Source organism: Petaurus breviceps, unplaced genomic scaffold (genome assembly GCF_028583685.1).
Source record: "Petaurus breviceps papuanus isolate PSGF00001 unplaced genomic scaffold, PetGlider_PUasm1.0 90784, whole genome shotgun sequence".
NCBI classification, from domain to species: Eukaryota; Metazoa; Chordata; class Mammalia; order Diprotodontia; family Petauridae; genus Petaurus; species Petaurus breviceps.
This window is the reverse complement of record NW_027187345.1, coordinates 8136374-8155740: the sequence shown is the minus strand read 5'-3', so window position 1 is coordinate 8155740 and position 19367 is coordinate 8136374. Positions and strand designations below refer to the sequence as shown.

General features: G+C 39.5%; 1 protein-coding gene across 3 annotated transcripts in view; it reads left to right on the top strand.

The window, feature by feature from the left end:
* The first annotated feature begins 1483 nt into the window (after positions 1-1483).
* Positions 1484-19367, top strand: part of PLEKHG1 (pleckstrin homology and RhoGEF domain containing G1) — a 280152-nt gene continuing 262268 nt past the window's right edge. For 2 of the 3 annotated variants that reach the window (XM_069069687.1, XM_069069688.1), the window contains exon 1: positions 1484-1924. The gene's annotated coding sequence lies outside the window, so the exon portion shown is untranslated. Of the gene's footprint in view, positions 1925-13152; positions 13243-19367 lie in introns of all 3 variants that reach the window. The other variant, XM_069069689.1, reaches the window with a different exon arrangement.

Sequence of the window (19367 nt, the reverse complement as noted above, 5' to 3'; positions counted from 1 at the left end):
GACTGACTTTGATATACTTTCTCAGCAATGCAGGAACCTAAAACAGTTCCACAGGACTCATGGTGGAAAATGCCATCCACATCCAAACAAAGAACTATGAAGTCTGAATGCAGAGCTAAGCAGACTATTTTCTTTTTTTGTTTTATTTTGTTTTTCTTTCTCGTGGTTCCTCCCATTCATTCTAATTCTTCGATACAACATGACTAATGTGAAAAATGTTTAATAGGAATGTATATGTAGAACCTATATCAGATTGTGTGCCACCTTGGGGAGGGGGAAGATGAAGGAGGGAGAGAAAATTTAAAATTTATAAAAGTGAATGTTGAAAACTAAAAATAAATACACTTTAAAAAAAGAATGTCTAGTGCAACAATGCTTCATCACACTAGGAAGTCAACAGAGGAGAGAAAGTATTCCACTGAGAGAGAACAGTGTAAAATAAAAAGGCCTAAAGCACATAGAGTCCCTAGAATGTGTGGGGCAATATAATCAATTCATTTAACATTGTATGTAGCAAGTGTCAGTCAAGTCAGTCACTGTGCTAAACACTGCTAAACTTTTTAAAATAAAAAGAAAAGGGGGGAAAACACAGCCCCAACCCTCAAGGAGCTTACATTCCAACGGGAGTAAAGTACTTAGAAAGCTAACTCTGATACGAGTGTGAAAAACGACTTGGGAAGGGGTTTAAAAGAACAGTGAGAAAGACTTGATAGCAGGTAGTCCACATAAATAATAATTTGTGATATCCCTGGGATTAGAGAGGTGGAGACCCATAGAGGAAAAGACCTTGGAAACTGGATATTAGAGGTGAGGCAGAGTGAAGGATTAAAGGTAACCTTTTAAAAACACTTTTTATTGACTTATCAGTTAACTTTACTAAAAATAATAACCTTAAAAATCTGTCTAGTCCTTCAGGAAAGTTTTTTTTTTCTTTTCTGTTTTACCCCCTAAACAAAGATATTCAATTTGTTAAATGGATGTATTTTCTTTAAAATAAGTGGAAGCAACCCATTTTTTATTTGGTGGATAAACTAGGAAACAGAGTGGCATTTCCCCTCTTTTCGATTATTAGAAATCGGTCTCCTTTAAAGTCCTAAAATTGACTCAATAAAAAGAAAAATACCCCCTTTTTCCTTTTAACGAAATTCTATAGATATGCATCAACAAAGAACTAAAAAAGACAAATCCAACGAAGCTAAGGTCTCTGAAAATGGAGAGAAGTGTTGTGAGTGAGAGGACAGTAGCTCTGGGTATTTATGTTTTTTCACTTTTTTTCCCCAGGGGCTGTAATTTGACTGCTCTCTTTGGCTCTGCTCCAAAGACAAGTCCAAGTGCTTAATCTACGTCTCATCCCAACCCCAAGGAGTCCCCACCCGCTCTTCCACCTTTTATGCCCCTGGGGGAAAGTGGCGGGGAGGGAGGGAAAGGGAAGGGGCAGCCAGATCAATTGCCTTGTGTGGCTGAATGCTGAGCCCTGAACCAGGAGGGATCTCAGCCTTCCTAAAGGAGGGGTGGGCTGGGCTGGAGCTGCAGCAGCAGCCGAGCACTGACTGGGGGCTGGAACTGCAGCAGCTCGCGGAAGAGTGAAGAGGAGGGGTGGGGGAGGTGGGAGGGTGGCGAACGAAGCATAGTAACCACAGCAGTAGCCAGAGGAAGAGGAAGTTTGGAGTCCAAGCTGCTGCTGGAGCGGCAGCTGACTGCCTGCTGTACTTTACAGAGAACCCCGAGCAGCTTGCGGAGCGCAGTGGGGACCTGGCCACCTCCAGGCTGTGCGCTGCCCTCTGGGACGCCGCCTGAGGCTGGCTGGGCCAGGAGAAGAGCGCCCTGCCCTCAGTCCACTCCTCGCCCGGGATACCTGCAAGAGCCTCAGTGGCTACGGCCTTGGATGCCCGATTAGGGGCATAGCCCCCAGGTCTCGGCTCCGGTGAGTAGGGACACTCAGGGGCTTTGTTTAGCCGCTTGGCTACAACTTCTCCCTTGAAGTCAGGAACTAGAAAAAGGCTCTTCTTTCTCTCTTCTCCTAGCTCCTGTCCCCTCCAGTCATGGGATAAACACTGAAGGAAGGGGATCCAGATGGGAACGCCTGCAACCTGGCTAAACTCCCTTAAATCTGGAAATGGAAAAGTTGGGGATGGTCTTGGGGCTTTTTTTTTCCTACAACTCCCCCCCCCCCCAGCTAATCGTGGGGCTGGTGTATCGGTCTTGAGGGGCAGGGGACAGTCATGTCTTCTGTTGTCGTGGATAAAAAAAAATGTGTTTTGGGGGGTGGGTGGGAAAGGCCATTCAACCCAAGGAGGTATCAAGCGAGATAACATGTGTCAGCGATCAAACGAGATAACACTCGTAAAGTGTGTTGCAAACTTTAAAGCTTTACATAAATACTAGCTATTATCACTACGGGGGCTAGAATTTGGAGGGGCGTGGAAAGATGGGGGGGGGATGGGGGGGAGTCTTCACGTTCGGGAACACCACTCCCACCAATCAATACGGGACGGGGTTAAAGAGAACAACCTTGACCCAAGCTCTGCGATCCCCACCCCCTTGCGCTGCCGGGGGCCACCTGGAGATTATTAGATGCCTCAGCTCTCGGGTGCCCCTGTGCTCTAACTTTCAATCCCTGCTAGTTAAAAGGCTGCCGACTCAGAAAAGAAACATTATCTATTTGGATCTAGTCATTCTACAACAGCAGGAAAAACAAACAAACCCCTCTATCTTTCTCTTCCTTTTCTCCCCCGCGCCCCCCACCCCGCCCCCATCAACAAAACTCTGAGCCAGCTTTCCGACATCCTTCCCACAGCCTCTGGCATCTTCCCTGAACACTAAGAGTCTCCCAGCCTTTGTGTGTGGAAGAGTGCAGTCTCTTCCTAGTCTCCCCCGGGGGGTCTAAAGCACCCGAGCTCTAATTTAGAAGACACTAGGATTTGCTATAAAGGAGTGTTCTTGATTGCAAGCGATTGCAACACTGTTCAAAAGCATGATGCGTGTGGTTTGAAAAAGCTGAAAGCATCGAGCCCTTCTTGGAGGTAAAGCGTCACACCTGGTTCGCTTCAACTTGATTCCACTTTCTGACATTTGAGCGGGGAGAGGGGGAATCCTTAAACAATGCTTAGCCAGTCGCTTTAAAAGCAGCTACTGATCTACAAGAGACAGGGCCAACTTTCCCCTCTCTTTGTGTGCTCTTAAGAGTTGTAATGATGATTTTTCACTTCTGCTCAGAAAAAAAAAAGGACTGCATTTCACATCTCATTTATTAGCTGTGAGGCCAATCTTTTTTTTTAATAGTGTATTTAAGTTTAATTTGTAAAATCCTTATTTTGTGAAGAATAGTAGGACTCTTTTATGCTACCACGAGTTGATAAGTTCTAGTACATGTATTTTTATAGTAGTTAAGACTGGATTGAAAGAAAAACAAGTAGCAAGACTGGATCCCATAAAAAGGAATTTGATTTTGAGAGGTCAGTAATCAGTGACGTCAGTCTTAATGTCAATCAGTTAGTCAATAAATTTAAGTGCCCACTCTTTCCTGGCTTGGTGTCAAGCTCTGGGGCTGCAAAGAAAGGCAAAAGAGGGTCCTTGCCCTGGGAGAGCTCACCATCTAATGGGAGGTGAAGAGAAAGTTTGTTTGTTTTTTCTTACCAAGGAAATAGGATATTGGGTTTCTAGATTTTGAGAATTGGTGGAATTCTCTGGAGTTAAAGGAACTTGTGATACTACACTAATGCTTACTACCTTTCTAACCTCTTGCAAATCTTGAAACTTCCTGTGCCTCATTCTCCTCTTGTATAAAATGAAGGGGTTGGTTGGACTATGTGGCCTCCAAGGTCCCTCCTGGTAGTTGGCCTTTGATCATGTGATCCTTGCCTCTTCTCCATGGTCCCCCATGTCTGGAATATAATCTCTTCACCTTCTCCTGCTAGCATCCCTAACGTCCTCCAAAGCATAGTTCAGATGCCGCATCCTTCACAAGGCTTTTCCTGACTCTCTTCATGCACCTCCTACAACTCCTGGCCCAGTAGTTAATATTTTCAAGTCCTTCAAATTACTTGCACTGGGATCATAGCTCCAAGAGCTGGAAAGGACCTTGCAGGACCTGTATTCCATCCACCTTCATTTTACAGAGGAGAAACTGAGGTCCGGGGACCATAAATGGTTTGGCTCAGGTCTCAAAGGTAGTAGACAGCTAGGTGGCACAGTGTAACAAGTTCCAGGCCTGGAATCAGGAAGTTGCTGTTTAAGTAGTTTCAGTCCTGTCTTACTCTCTGTGACCCTAGTTGAGGTTTTCGTGGCATTGTTCCTAGAGTTGTTTGCCATTTCCTTCTCCAGCTCATGAAACTGAGGCAAATGGGATTAAGTGGTTTGCCCAGGGTCACACAACTAGTAAGTGTCTGAGGCTAGATTTGAATTCAGGAAAATGAGTTTTCTTGATTCCAGGCATGGCACTCCATCCACTTGTCCATTTGACCTGAGCCAAATCATTTAATGTCCTAGGACCTCAGGAAGACCTGAGTTCAAATTGGACCTGAGACACTTACTACCTGTGTGACCCTGGGCCTACCCACATCACTGTTCCCCTCTCCCTACAAACAGGTCACTGTTTTTGTTTGGAGTTTTTTTTTTGAGGGGGGGAAGGCAGGGCAATTGGGGTTAAGTGACTTGCCCAAGGTCACACAGCTAACAAGTCTCAAGTGTCTGAGGTCAAATTTGAACTCAGGTCCTCTTGACTCCAGGGCCAGTGCCCTATTCACTGTGCCACCTAGCTGTCCCAAGGTCACTGTTGAATAAAGATAATCATTATGCTTTTGTCTTCCCCAGATTATTCACATAGAGACCCATAGTATAACTCCTGCTTTGTAGAAATAGACAAAGGAGAGATATTAGTCACTTTTACTTATTTAATGTGATAAATGTATGTCATCAGGGTAATTCATGTCTTAAATCCTACTTTTCCTCAATAGCAACCCTCCTCCCTGCAATGAATTACATGGATAATGATCTCACCACTTCAGTTTTACTACTTCTGTAATAGGTTGACATTGTAATTCAAAGAACTTGGCTAACTTTCAGGGCTCCACCAGCATAGTGTGAAGTGGCAAGCTCACAGAAAAACCTTCTGGGCTTTTTTTTTTTTTCCCCAGCTGAAAGGAAGTGACTGCAATAGGGAGAATAACTACATTAACTGTCCAGAAACAAGAATATTCTTGCTCACTCTCTCCATATACACACACTCCAACTGGTTTTCAGTGCTTGACACCTATTGGTACAAATTTCTAGAAGTGCCTACTGTTCAAAATATTTTAAATATATATTTACAAAAGAATCTCATAAGCTTATGGCAAATCGCTAAAAGCAATTCTTGGAGCTACAGGAACAAAATATACATAGACACAGTATGTATATAAACACACGTACACAATGTAAACATTACACACATGCATACAGTTATGTGCATGCATGTGTATATAACATGTATGTAAAACAAATATAGGTGTCTATACATTGCATTTGTAAACACACACACATATGTTCAAATGCAAAAACTCTATGAGGAAGGAAGCAAACATTTATTAGTTGCCTACTATGTGCCAGGCTTCTGCTAAGCCCTTTACAAATATTTAATATTACACACACACAGGGACAGCCAGGTGGCACAGTGAGTAAGAGCGCCGGCCCCGGAGTCAGAGTCGGGAGACCTGGGATCGGTTCTGGCCTCAAATACTTGGCACCCACACAAAATAACTGGCCGTATAACCTTGAGCAAGTTACTTAACCTCAATTGCTTTAAAAAAATATTACACGCACACATATACACACACACACATATATATTTGAACTCTTTTTAAAATTTCTTTTGATTTTAAATGATCTTTTCACCCATTTGTATAAGATGGTTAGAATCTTAGAGTAGGAAAGAATGTTGAAAATTCTCTTTTTCAGGGCCATCCTTCTTTTCAGCTTCCAGACAAGGAAATTGAGCCCTGAAGAGGTAGGAACCTAAGGATTCACAACTACTTAGTGACAGAGCCAAAACTAGAACCCAGGTCCCTTGCTCTTTAATAAAAAAGAAATGTGAAGAGGCATAAGATACTGGGAACTCCCTCTTTCCCTAGTGCTGTGATGCCTTTTCTTGCAACCAAAATGATAATGAAATAGACTTGCTAATTTCTACATGGTGGACATACACAACTTCATGTGCAATTTACTTCTCTAATGTATAGGTAAATGTTCATTTTATTTGATCTCTGAGTTTGGAATGGGAGGAGGAGAAAATTCAATGAAAAGAAATAAATTTTTTAGACAATTCAATAAAATATCATTTTTCCTCTAAGAAATTCCATTTTTAGCTCTTTTTCATTCTGAAAAAATTATATCATCTCTAATGAAGCAACCAAGTAGGTGGTGTAGTGAGGGCATGGAGTGCCAAAAAAGTCACTTAAGTGCTCTTACTTTCTTCATTTGTAAAATGTAGTAATAGTACTCACCTCACAGGATTTTCATGGGGGTCAAATGAGATAATATATAAAATATACCTTGAAAATGTTAAAGTGCTATGTAAAAGGGGCGGCCAGGTGGCTCAGCGAGTAAGAGCACCGGCTCCAGTGTTGGGATGACCTGGATCAAGTCTGGGCTCAGATACTCAGCACCACACCCAGAAATAACTGGCTGTGTAACCTTGAGCAGGTTACTTAACCCTGATTGCTTAAAAAAAAGTGCTATGTAAAGTTATTATCATTATGAATGTAGATCTTAGTGCATTTAATGTTTCTCCCCTTTGGGCCAGCAATTTAATATCAAGGCACTTACTGGACAAAACCTAGAAAAACAACAAAAGATGATTGTGTATTGTAGACAAACATAATGTTGTTTTGTTGGCACATTGTTAAAGAATGAAAACTTGAATTGGAAATCATTCATGCATTCAGAGTTATGGAGTTTTGGTTCACCCACTTGACTATGAATCCATTTCAACTTAAGAATTGAATACTTTATCAACCACACACTAATTAAGTAAAGCATCAACACAAATCATTGAAAACCTCTGGTAAATCTGCCTAGCTGGAGAGGGGTCAAGGTTTATCCTGCAAAACTTGGTGGCATGGAGACTAGATGATTCAAATGAGCTTCTCATCAACCTAGATTATCTGTTTACAGATAATCAAGAACTGATTGTTCATCTAAACTAGTTTTTATGGTTTGGGGACAGAAACTGCCTTTTTAATCTGTGCACATAGAGTTCTCAGCTGAATATATCCTGTTTTCCAAGTGAGTTTTAACTAGTTCTTCTTGCAGATGGTGAACTCCTGCTAAACAACTAGAATTCAATGGATATTATGTTTCTTCACATTTTTTATTTATTAAATTTCTGAGAAAATGCACTTCAATATTTACATTCATCTTTCTCCCCTCCCTTAGACACCCATGGCCAACTCTCAAAAAAAAAAAAAGGAAGGACGGAAGGAAGGAAGAAAAAGAAAGGACAAAAGAGAGAGAGAGAAAGAATAGCTCACTTGCATAGGGACATCTAGATGGAGTAGTGTATAGAGTGTTATGTCTAGAGTCAGGAAGACCTGAGTTCAAATTTAGCCTCAGACACTTACTAGCTGTGTGACCCTGAGCAAGTCACTTCACCCTGTTTGCCTCAGTCTCCTCCTCTGTAAAATGAGCTGGAGAAGGAAATGGCAGTATCTTTGCCAAGAAAACCCGAAATGGGGTCACAGAGTTGGACACAACTGAACAACAAATAGAAGTAAGTAACATTTGAAAATTGTTGCAATAGCAGTCATTAGGCCAAAAGATCTTGTCATTTTAACTGATGTCTAAAATATCTTTACCTTAAATCTTTGATATAGTAAATAGTATATTGGGATCATGAAACTTCTGAACTGGGAGGGGTGTTAAAGATCATCTAGTCAAACTCCTTCATTTTATAAATGGGAAGACAGATCAATTTAGAGAAAGTGCCTTGCCCAAAGTCAGAAGGATAATAGTTTCTAGTAATTATTTGCCGGTTAATGATTGACTCTTTCTATTGCTCTATAGTGGGGTGTCAGTAAAAATTACCTGCAAGAAACTTCTGGTATTTTTATTATTTAAGTATTGTTGATAAATTTGCTCATTAGCAAAAAAATGCCTTTGGATTGGAGGGAAACTTAAAATTCTGGGTTCTTCCAATTCAATGGTCTCTTATAACTATAAGAGTCTCAAAGGCGGCAGAGTAGGAGGAGGAAGAGAGGAAGCAGGAAATTACTTTTTACCATGGTGCTGCCTATAAACTAGATCCTGTTGAGTGTGTAGTAGTGGTATAAAGTAGTACCTTTATAGGAGGTATAGGTGTAACTCCCAAAATTATGGTGCCTTTTGTAATTCTTCCTAGACTCTTTCCACACTGAATAAAGTGTCGGTTTTAGAATTGGGGAGATCTGAATTCAAATTTGGCCTCAGACATTAATTAATTGTTTGACTCTGGGCAAGTCACTTAACCTCTCTCTGCCTCAGTTTCCCCATCTCCAAAATAAAGAAAATAATAGTACCCTATTTCCAGGTTTGTTGTGAGGATCAAATAAGAATTTATCAAAAACCCTTTGTAAACCTGAGTTCTATGAAAAGAAAAGCTGCACTAATAATAATAATTATTATTCTAGTGTAAATAATAATTATTTTTATTTCCATTATGGGGATAGTGTTAAAAGTATTATTGTGTTAGTAAGTTCTGATGCACGTTCATTTGTTCTTGGAAGGACTAAGATCTCATTTTAGTATTTCGTTATTGCTTTCTTTGGCAAATCTTGGTTGAGACCTAGAGTGAAAATTCCATCATTCTTTGCCTGTTTGCATAATGCTACAGTGTGGAGAGTAGAGTGACAGAGGATGCACAATGAATGGACCTCTTGGGTATTTAAGTCATTCTAACATAAGCAGAGTTGTTTGCTAGAAAACATTGCTGTAAAATGGCATTATGAATGTTTTTATGGTGATAGTAGAGCTTAAGGATCCTTCACTGTGGGACAGTCTCTGCTTTATCCAATCAGTTTGGAACTTGTGAATCAATTATGTGCACCTGTAATTATAGCTGCATTCAATCAGGTTCACATTTTACCTCTGATGCTTTCTACCTGTACAGCATTGGGCATATCACTTAACTTGCCCCATCCCCAGGTCCTTCACCTGTAGAACAAAGTAACTGGCCTCTGTGATCCCCTTCCAGTTCTATGTCTGTAATACAGTATAGTTGGAGAAGCTTTTTTCCCTTCCTTTTCTCATGTGCCATCTATTTCTGAATGAATATTAAATTGTTGTCACGAAAAACATTCCATAGCTCTTTCTGTGATACTATATGGAGCTTCAGATAGCTATGGCCCTTAATCTTGTTGTAGTTTCCTATACTGAAAATAATTCAAGCTCGGGGCAGCTAAGTGGCGCAGTGAGTAGAGCACCAGCCCTGGATTCAAGAGGACCTGAGTTCAAATTTGGCCTCAGACACTTAACACTTACTAGCTGTGTGACATAGGGCAAGTCATTTAGCCCCAGTTACCCTGCCCTTCGCCCTCCCCCCCTCCAAAAAAGGCAAAAAACCAAACAACAACAAAAAAGAAAATAGTTCAAGCTCCTCTCCAGTGTAATTCTGATCTACCTTTCTACATTCAGTTCCCATATGAACTCTATTTCTCCCAATCTGTTCTACAGGATATTCCTTGTATATGCGCTTCTCTCCCATTGTCTTTTATCCATTCCCTTCTTACTTGCCAGTATCCTTCCTACCCATCCACCAAGGTCTTCAGGAGTAAAGCATGAAGCCTTCCATGGTTACCTCAGCTAGAAATGATGTCTGTCTCAGTTTCTAAAGCATGTTTTCTCTCTTCTTTATATAAATGTTTAACATTTATTGCATCGATACTTGCATGTACATACTTACCATCCAGTAGGAGAGAAAAAATTCCTTTAGGGTGGGGGCCAGATTCTAAACATCTTTTCTTCTCTCTCCCCCCATATATAAAACACCTTGCATGCAGTAGGGGCTAGATAAATGCATGGTCCACTCTTATATGCACATGTACTACTATACAGGTGAGTACCCTGGTGCATTTGCTTAAGCATAGCCATGGTTAGTTTACAGATTAAAATTTCTCTTTCTTGGGAGCAGCTAGGTAGCCCAGTGAATAGAACACTGGCCCTGGAGTAAGGAGGACCTGAGTTCAAACCCGACCTCAGACACTTAACACTTACTAGCTGTTTGACATTGGGCAAATCACTTAGCCCCAATTACCCTCCCCTCCCCTCTCCAAAAAGCCAAATCAAATCAATAAATAAAGTTCCTGCCTCTGCTTCCTAGTGCTCAAATGTCTGACAAAGGATGTGCTACAGACTCTAAAAAGTCATAATGATCACAAATAATAAAGGATGCTCAAGAGAGCCCTGGATTTAGAGTTGAAAGAACTGAGTTTGAATTTACCTCCAACATAATTCCTACCTTTATAACTGTGATCAAATGATTGAAATTCTCTTAACCTCAATTTCCTTATCAGTAAAATGATGATAATATAGCTTATTCCCCTTCATATGCAGGTATCCCTTAAAGTTTAATATGAATATGAGTTATTCCAGTCTTTGGTAGTGGTGGTGATTGAGGTTGAAAATGTTCACTCTGGGTTTTGAGGCTTTAATCTTCTTGCCTTTGTCTGAGGAACAAAGTTGAAGTGCTATTCTGATAAAGTAATTCCTTTTTGGCAGCATTTGGGATGCATGCATATTAAATGTATTCAAATGGCTTCCAAAGGGCAATAAAGACATTAAATTGGTGTGAACTTCCTTCTATTTTTCTTAACTTAATTTAATACAAATACTCTCTTTTTATCCTCTCCCATCCCAAGGGGCTAATCCTCCTGCTAACTAAATATGTCCTTTCTGAAAATGAAATGGAAGGGGCTTCGTTCTAATCCTGCACTTTCCTCCTCCTGTGGCAAGCTGCCAACAATGGCAGGGCTCTAAATAGTACTCTTTTCCTATCCTCCCTAATTCTCCTTATTTTGCTGAATAAAATGTCCCCAAATCCCTCTTCTCCTGACAACCCTCTACACTCATGATCCTGGTCAGAATGTTGCATATGTTAAGTTTTAAGCAGCTGCTGCCCACCCCTAATGTTCCCCATCTCCTCCCTTAACTTCTCAGGGTCTGGCTGCCCTAATGGAAGAACCTTGGCAATAGTTGGGTTTGCTTAACAATAACAGAATGTGTTGTTGTTTTTTTTCGATTTCGTTTGGAGCAATCATAAAACTTAATTTCGATTTGTGGCCAAAATGTTTGAAGCCCCTAATATAGGGCAACATTTGGAGCATGACCTCCTCTTTACCCCTATGTCCTCTTGATAATTCTTCTTTTCTGAAATTTTGCAAGTCTTTCCCTTTCCTTTACTCCCATACCCCCGCCCCATACCTCTTACTCATTGAACCCTAAGCCAAGACCCTTCTCTGCTTCTCACTTGGCCCAACTAAGTGTTAAGTTCCTCCCACCCTTCTCACAATGTACAAAGTTCAGTACTTTTTTTTCCCTCTTCTACCTGGCACCTCCCTTTGCCTTATCTTAGGATGAAAGGCCCTGGTGTTTTCTTAGCAATTCTTCAGGTGGACTCCTGATACAATTGAATGGAAGCTCTCTAAGTAGTGGAGTGGAGGGCAATGCATATCTATAGGGATCTGGGGCTATGCCAATAAAAGTTTGCAAGCATTATTTGATGCTATCCCAGTGTTGTGAATGGGAATCCAGGAGGCATGTGAAGGGAGAATATACAAGAGAGGCATAGTAAAGAGGTGAGGTCACAAGGAAAGGGGTGGAGGCTGATGGTATGCTGCCATTACAGCATTAGGGTTCTAGTGGTTTATGTGATTACAGACAGACCTCAAGTTCTAACATCTGGACTTTTCTTATGTGCTGCTGCTAAAGGAAAAGCTGTAATTTCTGTTGCAAGTGAACCTGAGCTTCCTCCCTTTTTTTTTTAATGAACATAAACTAAGTTTACATGTCTGTTTTACAGTAGGTAAGAATAGATGTTTTAGAGAAAAGGTTTAATTCTTGTTCTGCAATGGCTCGTATTAAAATAGAAAATGAAATAAAACCCTTACATGAAAACAATTTACACACCTCTTTTATTTAAAAAAAACTGTAACTAACTTTAAAAGAACTATAAATAATTATATAACTAAGTATAACAACTAAAAAGTAAGAAAATATAGTTAAAAAAAACCTCTTCCCCCCCCCCAATAATCTCTAAGAGATTTAAAAGAGTGTAAATTAAATGTGATAGAATATTTGGAATGTAAGGGTACATAGTACTTTTAAAATTAATTTTCAAAGAAAAACCTCTTGCTGAACCATGAAGGTCCCTTTACACACTGACATTTTCATGGAATTTTAAGAAATAAATATATCAAGGGTGAGGCTGTCAGAATGATACAGATGTAGTAATAGAACAGAAGGAAGTATGGCTTATTGGACTGACTAAGAAATCCTGGCATCCATCTGGGGAAGTGATTTGGAGTTTAAATTAATTGTCAGACTTTGGAATACTCTCCTATTGAGCCATGAGGGAAAAAGAAAAAGTTTGGTGGTCTTGGCTTTTTTCCTTCTTCTCTTTAGATGATAGCCATTAAATTATTTAATTTTTTTCCTTTTAAAAATTATGTAATCTCCATGTAGAGGTTATATAATGTCATTTCAGATGATCCAGAATGCTGGGTGAGGCCTGCTCTTTAAATTAAAATGACTGTAAAGTGCTGCTGAGCTATTAAGTTGTTGAAGTATGTGATACAATGACTTGGTCCTGAAAATGATCACTGTGATCCCTGTGGACTTGTCAACAGATTCAAAGTGAAATTAAACTCCCAATTCTAAAAACTTTTAAAAATAGGGATGATTTCAAAGACTAGTCCATGGCTAATAGGAAGTATTATGTTCTCATTTTTAAAATATTTTTTTTCCTAAAACAATTTGGAAGAGAGAACTTGCTTTGGCATGACTTGTAACATATTTTGTAAAATTGAAATTGTAATGCCAATTCAATTTCATGTCTTAATCAACAGTAAACTAGAGGAACAGAGATAATTTTGTTTTTATTTATATGGTCTTCTACTATATGAAGCCACTTTCTTGTTTTATATATAGAACTCCCCTGGGAGGAGGAGAAAGATTGAAAATGTACTCACATTCATAGATTCAGCTCTTGGAGAGTGGCTGCTACTCCCTGGTTCTAAGGTATGCTGTGGGTTTGCTCTCATGAGCCCCCATTGGTGAGTTTCCTCTTAACAATCAACCAGTAGATATAATTAGCTCAAAGCAAAAGGCTTTACTAAAAATGGGAGAGTAAGAATAGTAACTGCAAAACATTTTCTCCATGAATCTAGGGTACACTCACTGACATCACACATAGCATCTATGGGAAGGCAAGGCACATAGCAAGGCATACCTGTAGTGAAGGCATGTGGCCAAGGCAACTCATGACCCCAGTACTTAAGGGCTTTGATATCCTCTCTCTCTTCATGGAGTTCTCCTATTGCTTCCAAGGGATAGAAGAGTCACTGCTAGGTTGGTTGTTTGGATAGGTTTCCAGGATCCTCTCCTTTCCCCAGTTCACTGCTCCTACTACAGTTATTAGATGTGCTCTAGTTTTGAGGGAGATGTACACATGTAAATATTCTATAGTTATCTGCCCTTAACCTATTGAAATTGAAATTCAATTCAACAAATACCTATTAAGCACCTACTGTGTACAAGTCACTATACTAGGTTCTAGGTATACCAGAACAAAAAAAAAATAGTGCCTTCTGTCAAGGCACTTGCATTCTCCTTGAAGAAGACAATCAAATACTAAACACCAAATGCTAAAGATGCTAATAACAAATGTTATAAAGTTTGAGTGTAATTTAGGTTTATAATTTAAAGAAAAGACTTCCCTGAAAGTTTTTCTATATAATATGCACAAATAATATATTCTAGCATGTGAAGACTTATGCATATTTTATGTCCAGTATTTGTATCCTCTATATACACAACACTCTGCTTCCATTGGTTTTGAATTTTTGATATTATTTAATTCTTCAGCCACTTCTTGAAGACAAAGGATATAATGAGCTTCAAATTCCTAAACAAAAATAATAATCCCAGGGGAAGAACTCTCCCAATAACATTTCTACTCTAGTGCCCAGTCCTGGGTTCTATATGAACAGAGTACAAACTAACTTTGTCAAGTCTTAACAAGCTTTAAAGGCTTCAGGTTTGGGTTCAGCAATGTACTGAGTATGCTTTTCTAAGAACAAGCCTAGGAAATTTTTTAAAAGGCTCATCACCAGAAAGTTGGATACCTGGTAACTTTAAAAACAAAACAAAACAAAACTTAAGAACTAATACTAAGACATAAGTGGGTTGTAATATGCAAACTGGAAAGAATACTCACATTGATTTTATTAAATCTTTTGAAGAATTGAAAAAAGAATAATTCATTTTATATACCATGTCATCTGGGAAATGAGAAAGGTTGGAAGGCTATCTTTCTAAAGGTGAGACCCATATGAGAATTATGAGCAAATCAGAATGGGGGGGTGGGATGTAAGGGACGATAAAGGAGAGAACAGAAGGACTGAAAGAGGTTAGAAACTTAGTGGTAAAATAGTATTTCACAGTTTAAAACCATAGCCTTTGGTAATTAAATGGAAACTTATGGATCTTCCAGTCTAACTCTTTCATTTAATAGATGATAAAGTAAAGCTCAGATGGTATATAGTGCATTGTCCAAAATCAAAGGTGTTCTGACTCTTAAGCTAGAGCTAATTCTACTTTACCATACTTGTCCAGTGGAAACTGATACCTGCGGGTGGGGGTGGGAGTACTTTGAGAAGCAGGCTATGAAAGGAGACAGTCAGAGAAATACTCTCATAGGAGATAGCTTTTGCCCCTTAGGTTACCTGAAGGGTGATGTCCCTCACTCAGCCTGCCCTCTCCTGGTTCCTACAACCGAAGCCACAACCAAGTTCCTTTGTGAAGAGAATTCACTTCCCCTGTCCATGGTACAGCAACACTTTGCTATTGTTTGTTTCTAGTCATCCTGTTCTAATTCTGGGGTTAAGCACTATATCTTATCTTTAATTTTTTAAAGTATGCAGACTTAAAGGAACTTTGAGAAATTAGTTTGATTAGCATAAAGCTGTATCTCTAAGTTTTAATGAAGGGGTGGGAGTGGGAGATAAGAGAATAGGCATCTCTTAAGTGCCCACAATATACCAGGCACGGTGCTAAGCACTTTACAAATATCTCATTTGATCTTTACAGCAACCCTGGGAAGAAAATGTTATGATGATCTCCATTTTATAATCAAGGAGGCAGAGAGAGATTAAGTAGCTTGCCCCCCAGAATCACACAGCTGGTGCCTGAGACTTGAGAATTTAAGTCTTCCTGACTGAATTGATAATTAATTTATTAAATTATTAAATGGGGTAGGCATACTTGGTTCTTTGGGTAATTGCAAGCAAAGACTGCAATGGCAGTGGGGAATGAGTCTGCAATCACACTTTAATAAAGCACAGAGGGTATAGAGGTGGAACAACACAGAGGGTACAGAGACAAGCAGATAAAGGACGTACAGTCAGGCCACACAGGGAAGAGATTTGGGAGAGAAGTAGGCACAGATAATCACTCATGGAAACATGGATTAGAGTTGGGACGACTCAATGGCATGGACCCAATGGAGCTGACAGCACTCTTCCATATTCTGCTGGTCTTACTTACTGGATGTCTAGAACTTATTTTAGATGAACATGTCATAGGACCAAAAGGCCTAGACAGCAAAGCCCAGATGGCTTCCCCTGATTTGGCACATATTACCAGGATTGCTTAGCATACGATACAATTTGTAAATTATGCTCCTTTGATTTTTAGGATAGTTTGACTGCCATTTCTAGGTTCCCCTTTGCAATCTTACTTCCTTCTATTTCTGTTGACACTGACTGCTTATAAACTTATTTACTATGCAAATTAGAACGCGGAGAAGTAGACATGGACACCAGACCAAGATAGAATTTCCACACATTGACTCCAGACATGCTCTCCACTGCATCACCCAACTACCTTTTATAAATTATACCAGAATGAAGTACAAGCATGGTTATTGTGGATGGGGCACTGAATTGGAGTCAAGAAGAACCCATTCATATCCTGCCTCAGGTACTAGTTGTGTGATGAAGGGAAAGTGATTTAACTTTAATGTGCCTCAATTTCCTTATCTACAAAACTGGGGGAAGGAAGGACTTCAGGATTCCTTTCAGCTCTAAATCTAGGGTCCCTTGAACAAGTTACTAAATGAAACTTGTATTTGTGGATGAAAAGCAGTTCTTAGTTCCAATTTGATTTTTTTCCCCAGACCTATAATTCATTGGCATGAGAAACTCTTTCTAACAAAGAGTCAGACACAACTGAACAACAATCTATTGGGCAGCTAGATGCACAGTGGATAGAGTGCCAGGTCTGAACTCTTCCTGCGTTCAGATCTGGTCTCAGACACTTACTAGCTTTGTGACCCTGGGCAAGTCACTTAACCCAGTTTGTTTCTATTTCCTTATTTTAAAATGAGCTTGAAAAGAAAATGACAAATCATTCTAATAACAATGCCAAGAAAACCCCGAATGGAATCACAAAGAATCAGACACAACTGAAAAACAACTAAATAATTGAGTCTTCTATAGACCTGGGTCTATGAAGAAAAAGTTAATACTCAATAACGTGTTCTGGGATATGTTTGTTTTCAAATTCCTCTGGAATTGGAAGTCTAGTAGCTACTTGGTTTAAACATTTTATGAGCCTGTAGTAAAGGTAGTACTATTCATCCTGCTGTCATATATCCACTGCCTGCCTCTGGTTGAGTTTATATTAAACCAAACCAGCTTGGAAGCTCAACAGGGATTCTATTTATTCTGGCACAGAAACAAGCATCAGGCAAAGTTTCCAGGTCTGGTGAACTTGTAATGGTAAGAGGTCTTTGTAAAAGTCCCAGTCAGTTGAATGCCTGTTATACTATGCCATGAAGCAAATCAATTTTCTTCCAAGCATATAAGCAGCCTATATGTGCAGAAGGAAAAATGATGGGAGAAGGTGGAGGGAGTTTATGTATGAGACTGTTCATTATATTTTTGTCCAGCCCCATTTTTTTTTTACTAGTAATTGGAATGCATTAGTCTAATGTTCAGTGCTAGATTGTGTGTGTTTGAATGGATGTTTTCATTCCAGGTTATCAGAGAAATGTAAAAAGGCATGGAAAAGCCCCAATAATTTCATTAATTCTTGACTCTTCAAATTCCCAATTTGTGGTCATTTGGAACGTGCTTAACATACCATTCCTTCAGGGTACAAAATGAACAGGGTAACTAAGACTGTTCAGAGAAGGGTTGAAAATATTTGAGAACAAGCTGTTTTCAAGTACATTAGACAATTGTTATGTTAATTGCACATTCAACTTATTAAGACAGATTCCTAAAGAACTTCTCCAAGTTGGAATGAATCCAATTTGTTAGCCTACTTTGAGTTATGAGAAGGACTCAAAGGCAATAAGCGTTTCTTATTATAATATAAAAATTTCCAGGCTCAAATAGGGAAGTTTTACTATATTCCAAAGAACACAAAATGTGGTCAGTGAAAGAAAGAAAAGGCTGATGGTGTGCTCTGGACAAAAGTGTGGGGTAGGCGACAGAACCTGTTTTCTCTTGTATCCTTCTTTTGCTAGCAGTTGTTGCTTCTTGGTTTGGCTGTGGCCTGCCTGCCAACTTCCACACTCCTTGACCTTTTCTTCTTCAATTCCTTCCCTCCACCCTCAATGAGAATTGCCCTCTCCTATGTCCATTTTCCTAAGGGCATTGCTAGATGACTGGCCAGTTATTCTGCTAAGTCTTCAATACCTTTGTGATTTGTTTTATTGTTTTTATTGACATGACGCTTCCCCACCCCCACTACCTTTTTTTTTTTTTAAACCTTTCATTCCTTAAAGTAAGAGTGACTGATAGTGGAAATTTCAGGTCAGTGGGGACAGGAAGGGTTGAGATGAATGAGGAAGGAGTGTTAAAGTTTGTGATTTTGGAGCCTTCTGGCACCTTTTAGGTAAAATTACATATTGCTACCTGTTCCACCTGTGCAGAAAATCTGTCCAGGCTATATGATTCCTGAGAACATCAGTCTGCAAACTATTTTTGTTCATGGAATAACTGGGCTTAAAATTACATCAATGGAATCCACAATGGTGGCCCAGCAAGCCAATATGGTTCTTCAGGCCAAAGAAGGATTGGTATCATTAAATATGTTCCCATACTAAAATAAAAGTTGTTTTTTTAATTCCACATATCATTGTTAATGATAACAATAGCTGATATATAATGCTTTACTATACAAATACTTTACTATACTTTGACTTTTGCTGTACAAATACTATGCTATATGCTATACAAATATGTTCTCATTTGACCCTCAAAATAACTCTGTGAGGGAGTCACTATTGGTAGGGTTTTTCCTTATTTTACAGATGAGGAAAATGAGACTCAAAGAGAGTAAAGGACTTGCCCATTGGGTTGATATTCAGTCCCACATTCAGCATTTGTTCCAAGATAACATATTGCCTCTGTTTGTGATCATGCATGATTTCATATCTAAGACTTCAGAGGGGAAAAATATCACTATATTTGAAATTTTCTCAAAGGACCCTTCATGTTGCATGGAAAACCAAGGTCTATGGAACACAGTTTGGGAAAGGGCACTCCGTGCTGTCTTCAAATAAATGTCATCAACCAGTTGCCTGTGGTGGAAGAGGATTTAGAGTTACTTGGTTGAGAACGGGAAGAAAATCAAGCGTATCCTGAGGGAAATTCTCCAGTATTTCTCTCCCATTCCCATTCCAGGGGCTCCCTAGGGAAACTTGGAACTAACTCCAAAGGAGTTTTCCCTCCCGCATGCCTGGGATATTTCTTAATTCCACAATCTAGTCCTTGACCCAAATCTCTCTCTACTTCAATTTATCCATACTCCAGACAAGTCAATCTTTCTAAAATACTTCTTTCATCATGTTATTTCAAATTATCTTCTACATCAAACTGAAACTCCTCTGCCTAGGTTAAGGTCTATAATCCAGACCCACTCTGTTCTTCCAATCTTATCCCTGGCTATCACATGCTTAAATGTTTCATGACTTACCCCCCGCCCTGCTTTTTTTTTTTTTTCTGTTTTCATCCTGCCTGGGAACCCCCCCCCCCCCCCCCCCCACCCCCCCCTCAATTTACACACACTTTACCCTCTAATTAAAAAAATTTAAAAAATATTTTTTATATACTGAAAGAATATTTTCTACTCAT